Source organism: Nyctibius grandis, chromosome 18 (assembly GCF_013368605.1).
Source record: "Nyctibius grandis isolate bNycGra1 chromosome 18, bNycGra1.pri, whole genome shotgun sequence".
NCBI classification, from domain to species: domain Eukaryota; kingdom Metazoa; phylum Chordata; class Aves; order Nyctibiiformes; family Nyctibiidae; genus Nyctibius; species Nyctibius grandis.
The window spans coordinates 10,946,927-10,965,113 of record NC_090675.1 but is presented as its reverse complement, the minus strand read 5'-3'; the positions used below and the strand labels follow the sequence as shown (position 1 = coordinate 10,965,113).

Below are 18,187 nucleotides of genomic sequence, written 5' to 3'. Positions count from 1 at the left end.
TGGCCTCTGTCGTGCTGTGAAACTTAAGACTCAGTTCAACTGCTTTTTAGGCACTCCATGCTGTGAAAGTTAAGGGGGAGAAGATCCAGTTGATTCATGGTATGTTTAAGGAAAAAAACTTTTAAAAGAATACTAAGGAAACATGAAACTTGAGAAGTGCTCAACTTCTAATAGACCCTTTGTTTCCTCAGTACAGGTTTGTTACTTGAAAGTGTTACCTATTAGTTGTATGAATCACTCCTACTTAGAACAGGGCTGCAGAATGAATGAATCATGTACTATTGTAAGTCAGTGCTGCCTTGTTTAATGCCTCTGTATAAGAAGCATAATTCTGCTGAGGAGGAGCTCATTGCAGAGCTGGCTCGTGTACCTTTGAGAGAGTGTTTTGTGAGTAGTTCAATGAGCTTGAGCGGCTTGATGAGTGAGTTGGCAAAATCTAACTGTAGTAATTTGAACTGGGCAGGTAGAGACGCTGCTGTAGATGCTGCCAAAGCCCAGTTTGATTGCAACTAATTTGTCATCTGCAGTGATGCATGGAGATATGTGATTGGTGACTACTGCTGATGAAACATGACAGATCAATTCTAATCTCTTACTGGTGAAGACAGTTATTCATGGGGACATGCATCTGTCTCTTACTATTTTATTCACAGTAAGAGTGCTGTAAAGCAGTAGCAAGTCTGCTGTTTGAGTAGCAAACACTGGGTGCTAGTACATCTAGATTTGTCAAGTGCTTTTTGCTAAACTCATTTAAAAACTACATATAAAAGTAAATACTTGCATTAGAAAGACAGGGCACAGACCTGTCCCTTTTTGAAAATCTAGTGTATCAAGTTTAGTCTTTTCTGACTCTTGAGAGATTTATTTTCCCCTTGGATTTGGCACTTGCTTTGCAGGGTTATAATCTTTTTGACAGCACTCTGCATAAGAGCAAGGGGTGGAAGACAATTTGTAATCAGCCAGTTCTATTTCTTTGATACTCCTCAGCAGCGTTTTAAGCTTAAAATTCTCCAAAAAAGATTGTATCATATTGCACAGTATAAAATGTTGTGGTCCAGTTCCAGACATAGGCTTTGTGGGTTTTTTCTTGTACCACAAGAGCTAGCTGTGAAAACAGGATTCTGAATATTAGAATAAGTCTTTTGATTTCATGGCTGAGTATTGTGCATAAATGTCCTTAAGCACTTATGCATGTAGGGGTTTTTGTGACCCTTTAATGCAGAAAAAGTAACATTAAGTGGAACAAAGCATAATAAAATGCTTGCACAGATTTATGTCTGACCCACAAAAGGGGTACTCTGAGCTGCACTAATGATAATTTGTCATGTGGGTGTTTGACAAGCCCCCACATACCTGGATATACAACTCTGCAGATACAGTCCTCAGTATTCTGTAACACCCTGGTAATATTTTATTCATAAATCCTAATGCTGAAGTCCTTTTCTTTGCAAAGAATAATTTCCCACAGTTTTCATCTTTGAAGCCTTTTATCTATGAATCTGGAAAAGAAAAAAATTGATCTATTAATGAAATGCAGTGATGATAGAGGGGAAGAATATTTTGTTCTAATTGATGTATAAAGGCTTGTGTCTTAAAGTTTGCAAGGATTGCAATATGCCTTCAGCTAAGAGGAGCGCAGGGTTCTGCTTGTCCCTGTCCTGCTCTGGGCAATGTATTAATAAGAAGATAGGGGAAAAAAACAAGTAGTCAAACCAAGTGGATGACCTAGAATAAGCTTGCTAGTTTATCAAAAAGGCATGTTGACCAAGATGAGCCTCATCTTTGTCTTTAAAGCAGCAGTGTGGGAGCTTGGCCGCTTCTTTGAAAAGCGATTAAAATGATGGAACGGTACTTACTTCAACAGAGCTGCACAGATACGACTGAGATATGGGGTAGGGGACAACTGGTGTAAATGACAGATGGTGTCATCTAAGATACTGCATATCTCTGATGCCGGAGATCAGACTCTACAGGCACTTATGTTGCTTCACTGGCCTGTCAGCCCTGTTTGTGGCTCTTGCAGTGCAGTTTTTGTGGTGGTCATGTTGCGGCTGATAGCTCTGCCCCAAGTTTGTTCAGTACACTGCATATACAAATATGAAAATCATGAGTAGCACTGGGGCTTGAATTCATCCCAAAGACTGACACCTCCAAAGCACTGAACTCCAGACCCTGTAGTCCTTCCTAGCCAAAATGGTTTTCTTTTGAGTTTTTGAAGGGGTTACTGAATTCTTTGCTTACCGCAGAGCTTAAGCGTGAGCTTGGCTTTAACTGGAAGTGCTCAGGTGCTTAAAGTTGGTTTATAATAATTTGCCATTTGAAGACTTCAGCCTGATTGTTTAGTTCTTTCTGTCTCATTTTCCTTCTTGCTGCTAAACACCAGTTGCAGGAGGTAGAGGGGAGGTCTTTATTCCCTGTGGCTTTTTGGAGAAAGTGACAGTTCTGCAGTTCTCTCTGTTCTACATTTCTTTGCACCAGAAATGACCCTGCTGCTCTTTGTCACCAGTGTTTCCTTTTATCCCTCTCCTGGCAGCTGCTCTTGCTCCATTTTGATGTTGGAACAGCAAATGAACTCCCTCTGAAGCAAATGTCATGCTAGTAAAGATGTTGAAGCAGCAAGAAAATCATCTCTGTCTCTGAAGACTGAATTGGAGACCTTTGTGAATGAGATGTTCTTAAAATAGCTCCACGGAATGTTATCTTCCCTAGAAGGTGGAGAATTAAAAAACACCACAAGCCACTTGTTTCTGTGTGAGCAGGATCCCTAAATAATGTCTTTTGGAGTGGGGAGAGAAGCGGGTTGTTTACTTTTCCTCCAAATTAAAATAGGTACAATAATATCCAAACACTTTGTTTCTGCTATATCTTTTAGTCAGAGATGGGGAGGGAGGAAGGAAGCTAAGACACCAGTTACTTACGATATGTTGGATTTTCTGTATTGTAGGTTTAATAAGAATAGAAAATACCGTTGCTGTGGTGGTATTTTTGGAAACACCATCTTTCAGAGACCTGACTTCCAGCTGTGGTTGTCCCACAGTTAGCTTTTTGTTCTGCCATTGATTCCAGTGACAACAAATTGAACAAAGCAATTGAGTTGATCTGAGTTGATTGTGTGCTTCTCTGATGGTGTGCCTCTTGGTAAGAGTTCTGTTTGCAACATCATGGCTAATGGTCATGATTATTTCTTGTCCTGCATTCCATTACACTGAAACAAAGTGCTTGCAATGATTTGCAATGTCAGATTAGTTGTATTTTGACCCAATCTTCTATAGGTATGATTCAGTGAAGTCTTAGGTAGGAGATTAAACCTTTAGGTTGTTAAGTTCTTGCAGGTGATGATGTATTTGTAAATATCAGCTAGTTTTGTTTGCTCTAGCTTTATAATAGCACAAAGTCCAACCTGATTCTGATTCCTCTTCCCCCTCCTCCCTTATTTCCAGATGGGATAGCTTCTCAGTGCTTTTTCATGTTATGACTAATTTTGTCTAGCATAATAGCTCATAAATCCTTCACCATGTCAGAGTTCCTTGAGTCTTGTAATAGACCATATACATTCAGTATCAAAAAAAAGAACAATGTGTTATGGAAACACTTAAACAGTAATTCTTAAATTGCAGTCTTTGCAGCAGCACACCTATCCATTACAGCAGGGCAATTTTGAGAATGCAGCTTAAATAGTTTGTCTGAGATACAGAGTAGTGATTATTCTCTGTGGTCTTGCCAATATTACTGTATTTCTTTGTCATACACAAATAGTCAAGAGAGGAATACATACAGGACCAAGACATCTGGAAACTAATAGGAAATAACAAACTTGCAGCCTGGTTCATGACGATGTTTCACTCCAGCATTGTCTTCAGAGTGTGATCCTGGTAAACTGGGATGATGTAATGCTAATTAAACTTAAATTTACATAGAAGATTTGTTAGAATTAGTGCAACTCGAAGCCTGTGTTTTCTTAGATCATCACAGATGTGAAAAACAAATCTCATATTGACTCCAGAATTATATCCATGTATCTGAACGTAGACTTTGGTAATGTTTATTTGAAATGGCCTGTGTGAAGCCAAATCTGTGCATAGTTCATGTAAGTCAGTGTGGCTTCTTTCAAACTGACCTCCATGCCGGTTTTTGGTTTGGATCTTTTTTAGAAGCAAGGTTCTTTAACTGTGTTGTGATGGAAATAGCTTATAAAGATCAGCTTTTTGTGCCGTGTGGTGTATGGAGCCCTTCAGTGCTCTGTTTTCCATGTGCTTTATTTAACTTCTGTCAGGTTGTTCAATGGGTGTTTGTGCTAATGCTGCCTGTCTGAGCCTGGTGTGTTTGTGTCGGAGCTCGTGAACCACCTGCCCAAGTTATTGTCTTACATTGGTTACTTTTACCATAGGTTTACATACCTTTTGGTGCTTTGGGCTCCTATCTGTTACAGAAAAGTATTTCATAGATAGAGATACTAAGTTACATTAAATATTATGGTGTTATTAAAGGATCTATTTAGTGGAATTTCAAATAACTAATCTCAGGTAATCAACATTAAATGTAGAGCCAGAAACTCTTTACTTTTTCTGGTTTGTGTTTTTTTTTTTTTTTTTCCCCACAGTATTGTTAATGAAATAACAGAAACCAATTTCTCCAGGCAAAAAACACTGACTTTAATCTGTGTGTGACAGTACATGTATATATTTTCCAAGAGTTGCATCACCATTTGCTGCTTGTTTAAACATGTCACATGTTTAGTGACCTTGTTCTATGTGATCCACTGTTTCTGGAGTGAAAACTAGCTAAAAGTAATACCAGGCAAGAAGTTGAGTAGAGTTGCTCTAAATTACGCTAGCTGAGGATCTGGGCAACCATGGCCTCTATGGATAGCAGACACTGTCACTGGTGTCATGTAAAATACTTTGTACAGGCAAAACCCTCAAGGAAACTGATTAATGTGTGATATAAAACGTGTGTGGTTCTAGCCCTATGCAGTCTAGTACAGTTTGGGTACGTTCTTTGGACTGCTTTTGCTGCTAGGTGCTTTTGATTCCCTTGTTTTCAGCAGATACCTCTAATATTAGTGGATTCTTTGAATTGCATGTTGCGACCATAGGCACAATTATTTGTTTATTATGTTCTTAAATATGGTGAGTATAGTGTCAGGCATAGAAGTAAAGATCAGGAGGTTTGTCAGGGCAAATCTCTGACATTAATCACATAATTTACACCTCTCAGCTTTATGTTGGGTAAACACATTTGCTTAATTCAGCATCGAGTTTACATGTCATGCAGTTCGATTGCTGTCTTGATTCAAACCTGCTAGCTAAGAAAGATAAAGGGTTAGGAAGTAATCTTTATTTACATGTAACCTGGGAATTACTGGTTCAGGTGACTGGAAAGTCTGTTTCTTTGGTTAGACAGACAACAATCATTATGTTGTACATGAAGAATTTTGTTAGTTCAAGAGCTCTTGCTGATGTTTTTCCGCCCGAGTGATCAGCTGTCTTCGAGTGCTTGATTTCCCGGCAGCCTCAGGAGAGCCCCTGCCAATGCTTGGTCTTAGCGACAGAACACAGTAGCAGGTATAGCAGGGGCTGTTTTGGCTATAACATCTGTTGTCTTTTCTCTGAATACATTGCAGGGCTCTGTTTCTGAAGTCCAAGAAACTTCAGCGTGTTTTCATCTGCAGATGAAACAGGACTCCATGTGAGGTACGCTTTGAGAATTCATTAGTTATGTTGTTGCTTCAAGTAATCCTGTACTTGAAATTAGATGTTTTTGAAGAAAATCTTGTGTTATGTGTACTTGGGAGTAAAAAATGCGTGCCTTTTAACATACATATTAATTTATTTTGTTTATCAAAAAATAGTTCTAATGAATGGAGGACCCATCTTGCTTATGGAATTGAGTAATCTGTACAGGAGCGGTCAGAAAAATTAATTAGGAAGAGTCTGATACAACATTTTGCCAGAAACATGAAGAGAATCTTCTACAGGTCTGAATATCTGAATACTTTTATTTTTCTTGGACTTGGTAGACGGGGAATTGATAACTAAAAGTACTAGATGCAAAAATGAAATCACTAATTGAAGAACATGGACTTTTTGTAGCAAACAGTTTCATAGTTGTATCCGTATCATAAGTTTGAATAGGAGAAGTATTAAAAATTTGTGATCTTCAATTTTTCACTTTTTGTGTGAAGGTGGAAATAATTGATGGAAATAATTAGCATTACTGATAGAAACAAGAAGTTTTCTAAGTTCTCTCAGTTGTTTTAAAACTATTAATTTTTTCCTAATCCTGCATCTTGACATGATAATATCCCTTTAAAGGCTTTCTTTACCAGATCAATTGCTTTCCTACTAGGGGAACTAAAGCTTTTCAGCTGTCCATCCAATTTATCCTTCTGGACTAAATTTCTCATATCAAGATAACCAGCAGCAATACTCCCCTCAGGAGATTTGTATCAATTAGTTACGCATCACTAATTTCTGTGGTATTGGTGGACCAGTCAGTTGCAAGAAAGCTGTTTTGTAAACAGTTATGGCTGTTGGGGGTTTGTCTTTACTTTTTTTTGTTGAAGATTTTTGTTTTGAAATACATCTTTTATGTGGCAGCTATTGAAAGCCTGCAGATTTACTCATGTGCATGAAGAAATACAGGGTAGCTTTAGCCAGCTCCTTTTGGGATGTTAATTGCCTACAGATTTCACATAGTACTAATGAGGGGCCATGTTATACACAGCTAAGCAAATTTATTCCAAAAATACTTACGATGGAGAACATGTCATCCAAGAGATACAGGATTCTCAAAGTACAACAGTCGTTTGTAGCTATTGCATAAACATCTTGTGTCTGTTGGTGTATGTGTGCCTGCTGCCACTGCGATGGCACTCTCTGAAGTGTATCGGCCTGATTTCCAGGCATCCTAAAGGCTGCTGGTAACTCTTCTCTTGCCCTGTGGTCTTAATGATATTCAGCTTAACTCACTGTAAAGGAAAGTGGGATGTAAATATTCTGTAAATGAGACTTTGGGGTGACATAGTAGCAGTCTGGCATTAAAAAGGAGGTGCAGTCTAAAGAGAAACTCTATCTAGATGGCGGTCACAATTCAGAAGCTGCTGTTGCAGCCTTATATACCAATGTATATGATGAAGAAGAGATGGCTTTCTTGTTCCAGCGTGCACTAAGCCTTATTTTTGCAGTGTGATGCTATGCTGCTCAGCAGGTCATAGAGGATCTGTACAGCATCAACATTTTCACATCTATTGCATGTAAAATTTTAATTGCTTCTGGTAAGTAGTTGGACATTATTAGGTTCCTGTTGTTTAGTAGAGAACTGGGATGTTATCAATGAAGTGCTTGCTTAGCCTTTGCATGCTGTGCTTCTACTGCCCTTGCCTGGAAGCCTTGTCCATGTGTTCCACTACATAGGTTTGTGCATGTGTTTATTTCTGGGGTTTTGGGGTTTTTTTTGTGTGCTGAATGTGAAGAGACAGACTTGGTGAGAGCAAAGCATATATCAATTGCATTTTATACTCTGTAGCCACAGTACTGGCACTGCTTACATGCTTGGTGTCTCTCCAGCTCCTCCACACCACTGACCAAGCTTAAGAAAGTGGAAACTCTGGTGCTGTATTGATAACGTGAGTGGTAAATGCAGTCTAGCAGGAAAGCTGGAATGCAGACCAGGCGTCAGTTAATCCCTTCCTCAGCCAGAGAAAGGTGGTTTTAATCTATTGTGCATTTTGTTGTTTTTTCAGGATTGATATATCTGCAAATGCCATAGCACTGTTAGTGTCTTTTGCTATCCATTTGCCATATCAGCAGATGCATCAGCACATGAAGCTGTTTTCAGTCACTCAAGTCTAATCCCAAGTAGTGCCATTGTATCTTGTGAATTGCTCTGGGTTTATAAAGAAATAAATGACAGTGTAACATGTCATCTTTAAGAACCTGCTACCAGCTGTCTTAGGATTTTTTTAGGCAGCTGAATTTCTTTTCTCTGATGTTTAAGACAAAAATAATTTAATATGATTATTAGAGAAGAAAAATTAAAAGGACAAAATCATACAGGAAGCTCATTAAAATGGAAACACGGAAGTAACTGGGTAATTGGGCATTGATTCTGTCCTCACCCCCTCGCTCACTTTATGAGCAGTTTTGTATTAAAAGTAACATGTCTGCAGGATGATGCTCCAACATCTGTTATTGATGGAACAAAATTATTTGCTTGGTTTTTTTCCTCTGTCCACGTTCTTCCAACATCTGCATGTGTAGATCTTTCCTGTGTATTAATCATATCTAGCACTGCTCCTTTCCAGGGAAAATGTATCAAAGGGGATGGAATTCTGTCCTGGGTTATGAGGGGAATGTTTTGGTGTGGGGTTTTGTGTTGCCGTTCACTTTTGTTAGATATTAGGTGACTGGCTGTGAAATGGAATAATGTGAATGAGGACTCTGAGGGCTGCTAGCGTGAAGCCCTGCACAGCTATGTTGCTCTCAAGGGTGTTTATGTGAAACGAAGAAGTTCATAGGCTATGGCCTGTCTGTCTTCTGAAATGTTAGTGTCGCCTTATGTGATTAAAACTATGCAAATAACTTCCCTTATTTTCTCTTCTCAGAATACTTGCAGGCAAATCACAATTTTTAAAAAGTACTCCACACTGAAAATGCTCCATAATTGTGTTGGGATTTCGATTATTTTATAGGTTGATCCAATAAATTGATTATAAATCTGTCTTGCTGAATGTTTGCTATTTCAATCACTCTGGCTGTGATTATTGTGATAGGAAGCAATATGTTTTCTTTGTTTTATGCTTTGTATATATAGTTCCATGTGCCAATTTTAAGATTTGGTTTATTTATGGATGTGACTTTATTGCTTCTCTTCAGTATTCGTGCTATAAAAGTACAGCTGCATAAAGGTTCATAGCAAGAAAATAGAAAAAGCTGAACAATAGATTTGAAATAATATTTGGAAGTCTTTTCTGATCTCTAATTGTCATGATGTTAATTGTGTCTTCCAGTCTTCAAACTATGCATTAGTTGGGAAAGCACATGCTTAAATCGTTCCTATCCCGGAAAACGCTTGAGCTTAATTTTGAGCATGTGCTTAAGTTATGTTAGTTAAATGACTCATAACTATTTGCTTAAATCCTATCCAGTGTTAGACTGACTAAATATATTAGAATTGCAATGTAAATACTGCAGTAAATAAGATAAATATGGGTGTCGGTTTTGCTATGAAGTTGTCACTAATTTTGACTTCTAGTCATTTTTATGGTATACAGTTGAAATGGAAAAGAATGGAAATTTCAACTCTTTTTTTAATATGCTGAAATGTATTAAGTTACACAGAAGAATCCATATTATAGTAATCCTGCATATATACAGGAAAAGAGTACCTAGCATGCATGGCAGATGGTTTCAAAGGAAATCCTCGAGAGCTAGGATTAAAAAGCAATTTTCAGCAAGTTTAAAATGGGTCTCCATATTTGGGTCACAGATATTAACTCTTTCATTTCAAACAAATGAGGGAGAAGTCTTGTCAGATTATTATGGAAATGTTTCTCAACAAAAGCTGACCAGGGCACACCGTGGAAGAAATGTGAATGTCACTTGATTCCGCTTCTGAGCCTGTTCTAACGACAGTGGGAAAGAGTTGTGCTATACAGAGACAGGGGTATGGGATTCATCATTCAGCTAACAAATGTTGGCAACCCTTTTAAAAATAATGTGTATATGGCTTCAGTTTTTGTCTGCCCACTGAAGCAAATATTTATGTGAAGACAAACACAAAAAATTGAAGAACAAAATATAAAGAATTATTTTGATTTTGTTGTTCTGGGTCTGCAAAGTCAGAATTTTCAAGGAAACCCAAGGTATAAAGATGAAGGTACCTAAATCCTATTTCGTGTTCAGTTAGAATACTGTAAAAGGGAAGATTCTCGGGTGGTGTTTGTCTGCTACAGCTGCAAAAATGTCCTACTTTGTGTTGGTTGTGCATTGTTTGTTTTCAGTTAAAATAGTAACTCTCGGGGAAGTAATTCCTAGTTTTCTGCAAACGCCTCGGAGATGATTTTTAAAAGGGAAGGTCAGTACTGCAAGTAGGATATTGTTCAAGAAGTTACTCCCTTTGCTTCTTCCTGCAGAAGTGTCCTTGAGTATTTTGAGATGAGACTGCACCACTACGGCAGTGGGAATGGAAAGCCAAATAACCATCCAGGCCTAATACTTCTTAAATTTTACTGAGGAGCTACCAGGCTGTCCTAATGTTGATAAATACTTTTTTCCAAAGCACTGTTCTGCTCTCTGACAAATATGTAAATCTCTGTGAAATTATTATGTCATTATACAGAGCTCTGAATACAGGAAACTATGGCTCTTTAAAGTAGTTAAATGTTTTCTTGCCTTCGGAAACTCTTAACAGGAAATATTGAAGGCTCAGTTCCACTGAGTGCTTTGGAATTTCTCTCTACTTATATCTTTTTGTAGTGTATATTTATTAAAAAGTGTTTTCTGAGTAGGTTACTGAAAGCAATAACCTATTCATGTCAAGGCCGTGAATTCATGTTTAATGTAACTAGTTAGACAGAAGTGAAAGCTTACATACTGATAAATTGTGCTATAGATGGGCTTCTCTGCACTTCTTTATTGATGGTACTTTAAGTAGCAAGTTGAGGAGAGACAGATAATGAAAATTGATTCTTCTCTGCAGGTCTCTGTTGCTTACTGTTGGACTTCGACAGACCTAAGCTGTGAAGATAATTAAAGTTCCTTTCCTCTGAATGCTGTAAGTGATTTTTTTTTTTCTGTTTTATGGAAATCGTGAAGAGCCTATTTGCCTCACGTAGGGGGAAAGAAGGTGGAAATGCCAAATCACACACAAACGGTAGAAATGAAGTTGGTGCAAATTTGTTATATGGCCATACATGTTTGCAGGAGATATTTCTAAACAGCATTTTGTATTCGGGGACACTCCTATCTCCATTCCAGCCACGCTGATAAATGCAGTAGCAGAACCCTAATTGCAAATTGCCAGTAAAGGTACCAAAGGAATGATATTTTCATACTTCTATAAGGACTATAACTATATTAGTAATCTCAGCACAATGGAGGGAATCTGCTGTTGCTGTGTGTATTGTATTTGGTTGAGAATAAACACCTGCAGTATCAGTGTAGCTTCTTAACCAGAATATCCTGTAGAGAAGTCAGAGGGGTGATAAAACTTATGAATGAAAAATTTTCCCATTGGTAATGACACAGGATGGTGGCCCTGGCTCTTATTTAGCATAACAATTGTTTGAATTTCAGGTGCCATGATAACGTAGCAGGAGACTTAGAGTACAGAGCGGACTTGCCTGCTTTAAACCCTGTAAATGTAGAAGCATGGTTTCTGGAGCATCTGGGATAATACCCCCTGTAGTACAGGGAATCCAGCAATTGTGTCTGGAAGGCTGCTGCAGGGAGGCAGAATGTGGGTAGGAGGCTGGAAACAATGCCATGTTTTTGACCTTGTTTCAGCATCCCTTTAGTATCCTTAGGACACAGCTCTCTGCTGATTCTATAATTAATAGTTATACGTGGTGCTAATGACACACTTCTTATTTCTACGAGAGTGTCCTTAAAACAGCTGATTTTCTTGCACCAATGAAAACATGCAAAGAGCTCTTCATACCCCCATTTTTTCCCCAGAGCTGTGGGAACAATTTTCTGGCTTGTGGAACAAAGAAGTTAGAACAAATTACATAGCCAACATCTGCACCTGGCTCACTTATTAAGCAAATATTTGGCATAGATGCTGAACTACCTTCTGCCAAGACAGCCTTGCTGACACAGTTGTTCAGGGATGAAGATGTGATAATGTCTTTTCCTTTTTGGTTCACCAAAGCTATTTTCTTGATTTGCCAAAGTCAAAATTTTGTTGGAAAGGAAAATGTCGTTTTACTTTTAAATTTCAGAGGTTAATTAATGGTTAATCAAACTTTTTCTAACCAACCGTGTTAAGATTATGATGGTGTATCACTTTAGTTCCAATGGCAGACACATCACGTATGGGTTGCCATTTTGATGGCTTTGAATGGTAATCTGACCCATAAAAGCTGAAGCATAATATGGAAACTGATTTTTTTCTGGCCTGCCCTATTCCTGGTGCCATCTGTGTTAGGATGGAAATGAGCCTGCTCAAAATGTGGTCTGCCAGTTTTAAGCAGAGTGGTAGTGCCAGTCACAGATGGATTTAAAAAAACAGCCTGAAGTGAACAAGAAGAGAAGGACGATTCTCCTGAGAGCAGGAAGTTTCACTTGAAAGCATGTCTGTTAAATCCTATGGAACACCCATCAGACCTTTCCATGAATTCTTCACACGGATTAAGAAAACTAAACTTACTTTCTAAAAATTAAGAAAAAACCCCTCAACTTCCAAACGTTGCTCTCCCTCCCACCGTTGCCTTCTATTGCTGTCATCCATAATGGAATACAGTGCAGGAAGCTGGCAGTGTCTGGTCCTGTCAAGTATTTGCAGTGTATCCATTCAGCAAAACCAGTCACAGGAAATTATTTCCTAAGTTTTGTAGATACATGTTTTTAAGCTGCTGTATGAATCCTGTTGAAGTCATGGCATTCAGAGCCCTGGGCTGCTCTTTCTGAATTCCTGTCTTTGACAAGTAACAAAAAATCTATGTTGTAGGTGAAGGTGAGTACCTGTCTGCTGCTGGTGCCTCTCAGCTCAAAAATTAAGATATTTTAAGCACCTAATTTTCACTGTAGTCAATGAGATCTCTGTTCTCTTCTACTTAATTTGAGAGACCCTGTGCTCTGAAGTTAGACATTCAATGACCTTGTCTTATGTGTAACCACAAGTGTCTTGGTACTATTTGTAATTCAAAGAAACACATTAAATGATTTTCACTGGTTAGGAATATGGTCTACAGAAATCTCTGATTTTTTTTTTTTAAACATTGTTTGAATGATCGTTTGCTTTTGCAGTAAGGAAGCACGTAAAAGAAGGCACTCATCGATGAATTTCGTGTTCATGACACACTTGAACATCCCTCTGAAGTCCTCTTTAAGCCTTTTATTTTCAGGCTAAATAAACACCAATTTTGGCAATGTCTCATCTACTCCCTTTAATTACTGCTGTTGAGAGAAAGTTTCTGCCGATGCAAATGTGCTATTTTGTCATGTCACATCAAATTGCATCAGCCTTATATTTAGGAACAAAAAGAGGGGGAGGCTGAGACAGGATGTGACTACAAATGGAACCAAAGGGTTTTCTTAAATACAGGCTGAAAATAGACAACTGAGGCAGTGATGCTTTTTCAAGCAAAAATCCATGAAAGGGAAAATCAAGTCTGTGACTACAGAACTGAAAAGCAGGGCTGGGGGTGTGAGAAGAGGGAGTTCTAGATGGAGGCGTGGGCTGGTGTCAGGGAAAAGCTGGTGAACTTCTCACCTACACCAACACCCTTTGCATTGTCAGATTGGTGTGGTTTTAGAATGTTAGACCACATACATCTCTTGTTCCTTCTGTGCTGGCTAAAAAAGTTACTAGCCATGCTTCCCTCCAGCTTGTTGCAGGCCATGCCACCTGCCCTTTCCTTGGTGATTATCTCCCCTTCAGGTCTCTGTTATTTTTGCATGCATTTTGTAGGGTTGCACCTAGCTAGGTGAGACTTTTTTTTTTTTCTAGTGGGGTAACCAAACAAATAGTAGTAAAGTTAAAGGAAGAATGTACCTGATTAAGCAGGAAGAAGTTGAAGGAAAAAAAAACTGCGAGGAGGCATATAAAATTTGTGAATCACATCTAGCAAAATTTACTCAAACGACAGTGGAAATATATGAAAAAATAACTATTTTTCAAGTGCTTTGTATAGTATATGAAAATCTAGTAGCCTAGTAGGCCTTCAGAGTGCTAATATAAAGTACTTATATACTCAAAATATCTTTAAACATGAATTAACTCTTAAAAGACACTTGCATTGCAGGAGTGTTGTTGTCCATCTATAACAGACACTTGCCTCGAACGACTCAGTTACTTGTGTGTAACTTTGGAGAAACTCTGCCACAATCATAAAACTCAAGCCCAGTCATTCAGGTCGCTAGCAAATGTAAGGTTTTGTGGTTCAACAGAAATTAATAGAAATGTGCTGATTTACACCAGCCAAGAACTTGGACTAGTGACTTTAATGTTGCATTCAGTGGCATTTGCCTGGAGAAATGGTGGCAGAAAAATTAAGTCCTCCAAATTGAGTTCCAATACGGATATAATGCCAGTATTCAAGAATTTTATATTGGACATAAATTCATTTATGGCAAAATACACTATTTCAGTTTATTTCTTTTTAACTACTTCCAGCAGTAACTCTCAGCTCATTAAACTAAAACTAAATAGATTGTGGTAAATAGGCATAGAGAAAACTTGCCGTAGCTGTCCAAATAAATGTAGGAGACTTCAAACAATCCATCATACTAAATTTACTTTAAAATATAGTGTCTGTTCACAAATAACTTAAAAAATTGTTTTGGAGGAAAGTCGGTTTGGTTCTTCAGAAAATGTTAGCAGCTTCCCCATGGAAAACACTTTTTGCCCTCTCAGAACTGGGCAGAAAACAATCGCTTGAAATCAAATGCATAAATTATGCATGTAATACAGCTTGCTTTGAAATTATGAGTCTGCTCTGAGCCTGATGGCAATTAAACTGGGTTCTGAAAGATCAGCTGTGTTTGAGAACCATCAGGACTCTCAATGTGGATGTGATCTGTAGGCGTGCTAGCAGCACCTACTTATCAAATTAGAAAAATACTATTCATTTCTTACAGCTAAGCACTTGGATTCTCTCCTCAGAAGTAACTGGTGATGTAGAGGTAATATTTTTATCCTTGTCACCAAGGATAATAAAAATGCAGTAGAAGCTTAAAGCTTGTATATTTACAGCATTATGATAAATATAAGTCAAGTAGTATTTCAGACTGAAGCTAGGCAAAGGCGCCCAACTCTTCATGGTTAGGTATTACCAGTCCTCCAGGACTGTAAAATATTAAATATAGTGATGCTGTAATCTAAAAGTCTTAACTTTTAAATTCGTTACAGCAGGAAAATAATAACCCATGGTGCTAATGCATATACACAATGAAGCTGGATGGAAACAAGGCAATGAAAGATTCACCTCAGGCTTTATACACACAACTGCAGTGTGTGGTGGGCTGTGTGCTCAAGGTGCATAGGCCCACAAATGGGGAGAGGCCTACTCCTGCCAGCCTCTAGCCTGAGTAGTAAGAGGCTTGTGTTGGTGACTTGGCTGCAATATTTGGTATTCTCTCTCTTGGGATTTTTATTTGGTAAGTGCATCCCTTGTCTGTGGCATCTGACTAGACCATAAATGGAAGTGTAACAGCAGTCTAGGTGTGCTTCCTCGAGGAGTGGAGGGAGGAGGAGAGTCCTGTAAAGATTCTGGTGATACTTAAACCATTAATTTGCATAGAATTTCTTATTTTTCACTTTCAGTTTAATCTACTTCTCAAGACTTAAGACAATCACATCTGATTTTTTTCCTCCAATTACTTTTTTAGTACATGAGACAATTAAAAAATGCCCCAGTAAAATATGTGTATTTTCATAGCAAAGAATGCATTTCTGTTATACTTTTTCAAAGCAAATGACAGAAATACTAAATGGGGAAGGAGAAAGATAGATGTTTGTTTTATAGTTGGAGTTTGTTTTGAACTGAATAAGTCTGAAAATACTAGATAAAAACTGCTGATCAAATGAAAAGACTCCATAAGCATTCTCCAGATTGTTCATCAAAAAACTACCCACTGACAACACTACAAGAAAATGTTCTTAATTAATGTCTTCAGTTAAAGGAAAAGCATTGTGGCTCTCGAATATATTATTAAATCTGTATTGTTTAGATAATAGGACAGGGAAAGACACTTGTGCTGAGTGCTGTGTCAAATTCGTCAGGGCATGTTTTAATTCTAGTTCACTTGCTGGATTTCACAGCTATTTGTCTGGGTATTGGGGTAATTTGGAGGGTTGAGTGAAGCCAGATGACTGTAATGAACTCATTTTGTGTCTTTGACTCATTCTGGCAAAAAAAGATGCTATTTATGGGGTATTTTGTATTGTTAAGGCTTCTGTTCTTCCTGTCTCTCAAACTTTCTCTGGGCCACTCTTTGCCCTATCACCAATAATTACATCAAATTAATTCAGCATAATTGAGTTAATTATTAGCACTGGAGGTTAACAACATGACTTCAATTGAACCAAAGCTTTTATCCCCCTTTTCCTGAGGTTTCACAAAATGTAAACAAGTCTGAATCATGGACGAAACCTAAGGCAGCTCCATTTCCATCAAGCGCTTTTGCCAGTTAGAACTATCCTGCCACATTCATTCACTCAGATCAGGGTTGATAAGCGTGCTGTCTGCTGCAAAGGGAAGAGAATACCGTGGCATTCTGTATCAACAGCCAAGAACTTTAGAAAAAATGAAATATTTTAGTCACTCCAGAGCCATTCAGTCAAACCCAGAAAGATAGAATAATCATTAATAAAAATTCAGATATATAGAAGATATTGAATCTGATTTAGCTAACGTACATCCAAAAGAATTAAGGCATCGGTTCCAAAGATTCAGAGGATAGCTTTTTGAATTAGGGATGCTATTGTGAATCATGGCATAAGACATAATCAATAGCACGATTCCTTGTCTAAGGTGGTAGTTTGGGAATCAGAAGATAGGGTTTCTATTCCCAGCTCTGCCACTGACTCATCGTGTGACTTTGCACAAGACACTGCATTTTCTGGAGCACAGTTTCTTTTCTCAGATATTTTTCCTCTTAGAGATCCAAGAGGCTAGGGTCATCTCCTGCTTGTGCATCCGTGGTCTAGGCATAGTGCAGTGGGATATTTGAATCACTGGTGTCTCAATGTATCGTAATGGATCTCAGCATCGAACTCTGCCTTTGCCAAGGGTAAAAGCAAGCTTTTACCTTTAGCACCAAGGGCCAAAATTGAGAGCCAACTGCTGCTTTCTGCAAAGTGCAGCGTGTTTGTTTTAATCTATTGTAGCAAGAACTCGGAGCTGGACACTCAGATCAAGAGTTTTGGCTTGAACTTAACTCTATAGACAATAAAACATAAACTATTTTATCTCAGCCAGAGCTATGACTTAGTTTCTCAATACAGTTGGTACACTGTGTGTAATCAATTAAAAGCAAGCTCAGTACCTCCAAAACCAAATGTCCTGCAGAGTTCTAGAGGGTGTTTCTCTGTTATGTCATTTTGGCTCAGTGACAAAAATATCCAAAAGGCAGGAGAGGAAGTGAAAATTTGAAGAAATCATATTCCAGTTGTAAGGTTTTTACCTGGCCAACAGGATATCCAGGATCTATTTTTGGTTCTGCTAAATCTGTCTTTTTGGGTAAAGTAAGGCTAAAGATGTTTGGTTTGCATTTATACTTGATTTGAGCTCTAAGACTTCTCTGTATGTTACAGATTATTTAATAATGGGTGAATTTTCTGGGACAGACTGCAGAAGGTGGATAAAACCCTGTCTTGCTTGAAAACTGCTTACAAGGTTCTGGGACAAAGTGAAAGTGAGTGGTGCTGACATTCTGATCCTAGGTTCAGGTGGTATCAGGTTGGAAAGAAATAAGCTTACCTTTTGTTTTGAAAAGGTGCAATACAATATTGCTAATAATATAGTGTATAACACTAATACACTGTTACTAATCAAGAGATGATTATCTGTTCTAAGCAACAGACAACATTGGCTTTAAATTGGAGATACCTCTGCAGTTCTCAAATTTTTTTTTTCCAAAATATTTGTTTTTTCATCTTACTGCTTGAACTGATGTTAATTTACATCTAGTTGATGATGAGAGAGGAGGAGGGAAGTCGTATTGCTAACATGGAAAATCTCAACATATGCTTTCTATTCTCATCTAAATCGTGTCCATGACTTTGCCATGTGAATAGATGACAAACAGCCTTCTTCCACACAGGGTGTGCTGGGCGCACAGATGGCCTTTTAGCACCGCAGGGAGAATTACACTCCCAGGAGGTCCGATCCTGCACTATAAATGGCTGCAGGTCTGTTAGTGGAGCTGTGCTAGCCTGTTGATATTGTTAGAAGTCTGATCTGTTGAAGACTATTTAGGAATTATAAAACTGTCTTCTTCCAGCATATACAGCTTCTGTT

General features: G+C 38.2%; 1 protein-coding gene across 6 annotated transcripts in view; it reads left to right on the top strand.

Annotated features, from left to right (window-relative positions):
• Positions 1-18,187, top strand: part of LYRM9 (LYR motif containing 9) — a 31,146-nt gene that overhangs the window by 2,836 nt on the left and 10,123 nt on the right. For 3 of the 6 annotated variants that reach the window (XM_068415728.1, XM_068415727.1, XM_068415724.1), the window contains exons 2-3: positions 5,624-5,693; positions 10,702-10,776. The gene's annotated coding sequence lies outside the window, so the exon portion shown is untranslated. Of the gene's footprint in view, positions 1-2,944; positions 3,139-5,623; positions 5,694-5,851; positions 5,978-10,701; positions 10,777-18,187 lie in introns of all 6 variants that reach the window. The other 3 variants (XM_068415729.1, XM_068415726.1, XM_068415730.1) reach the window with 3 other exon arrangements.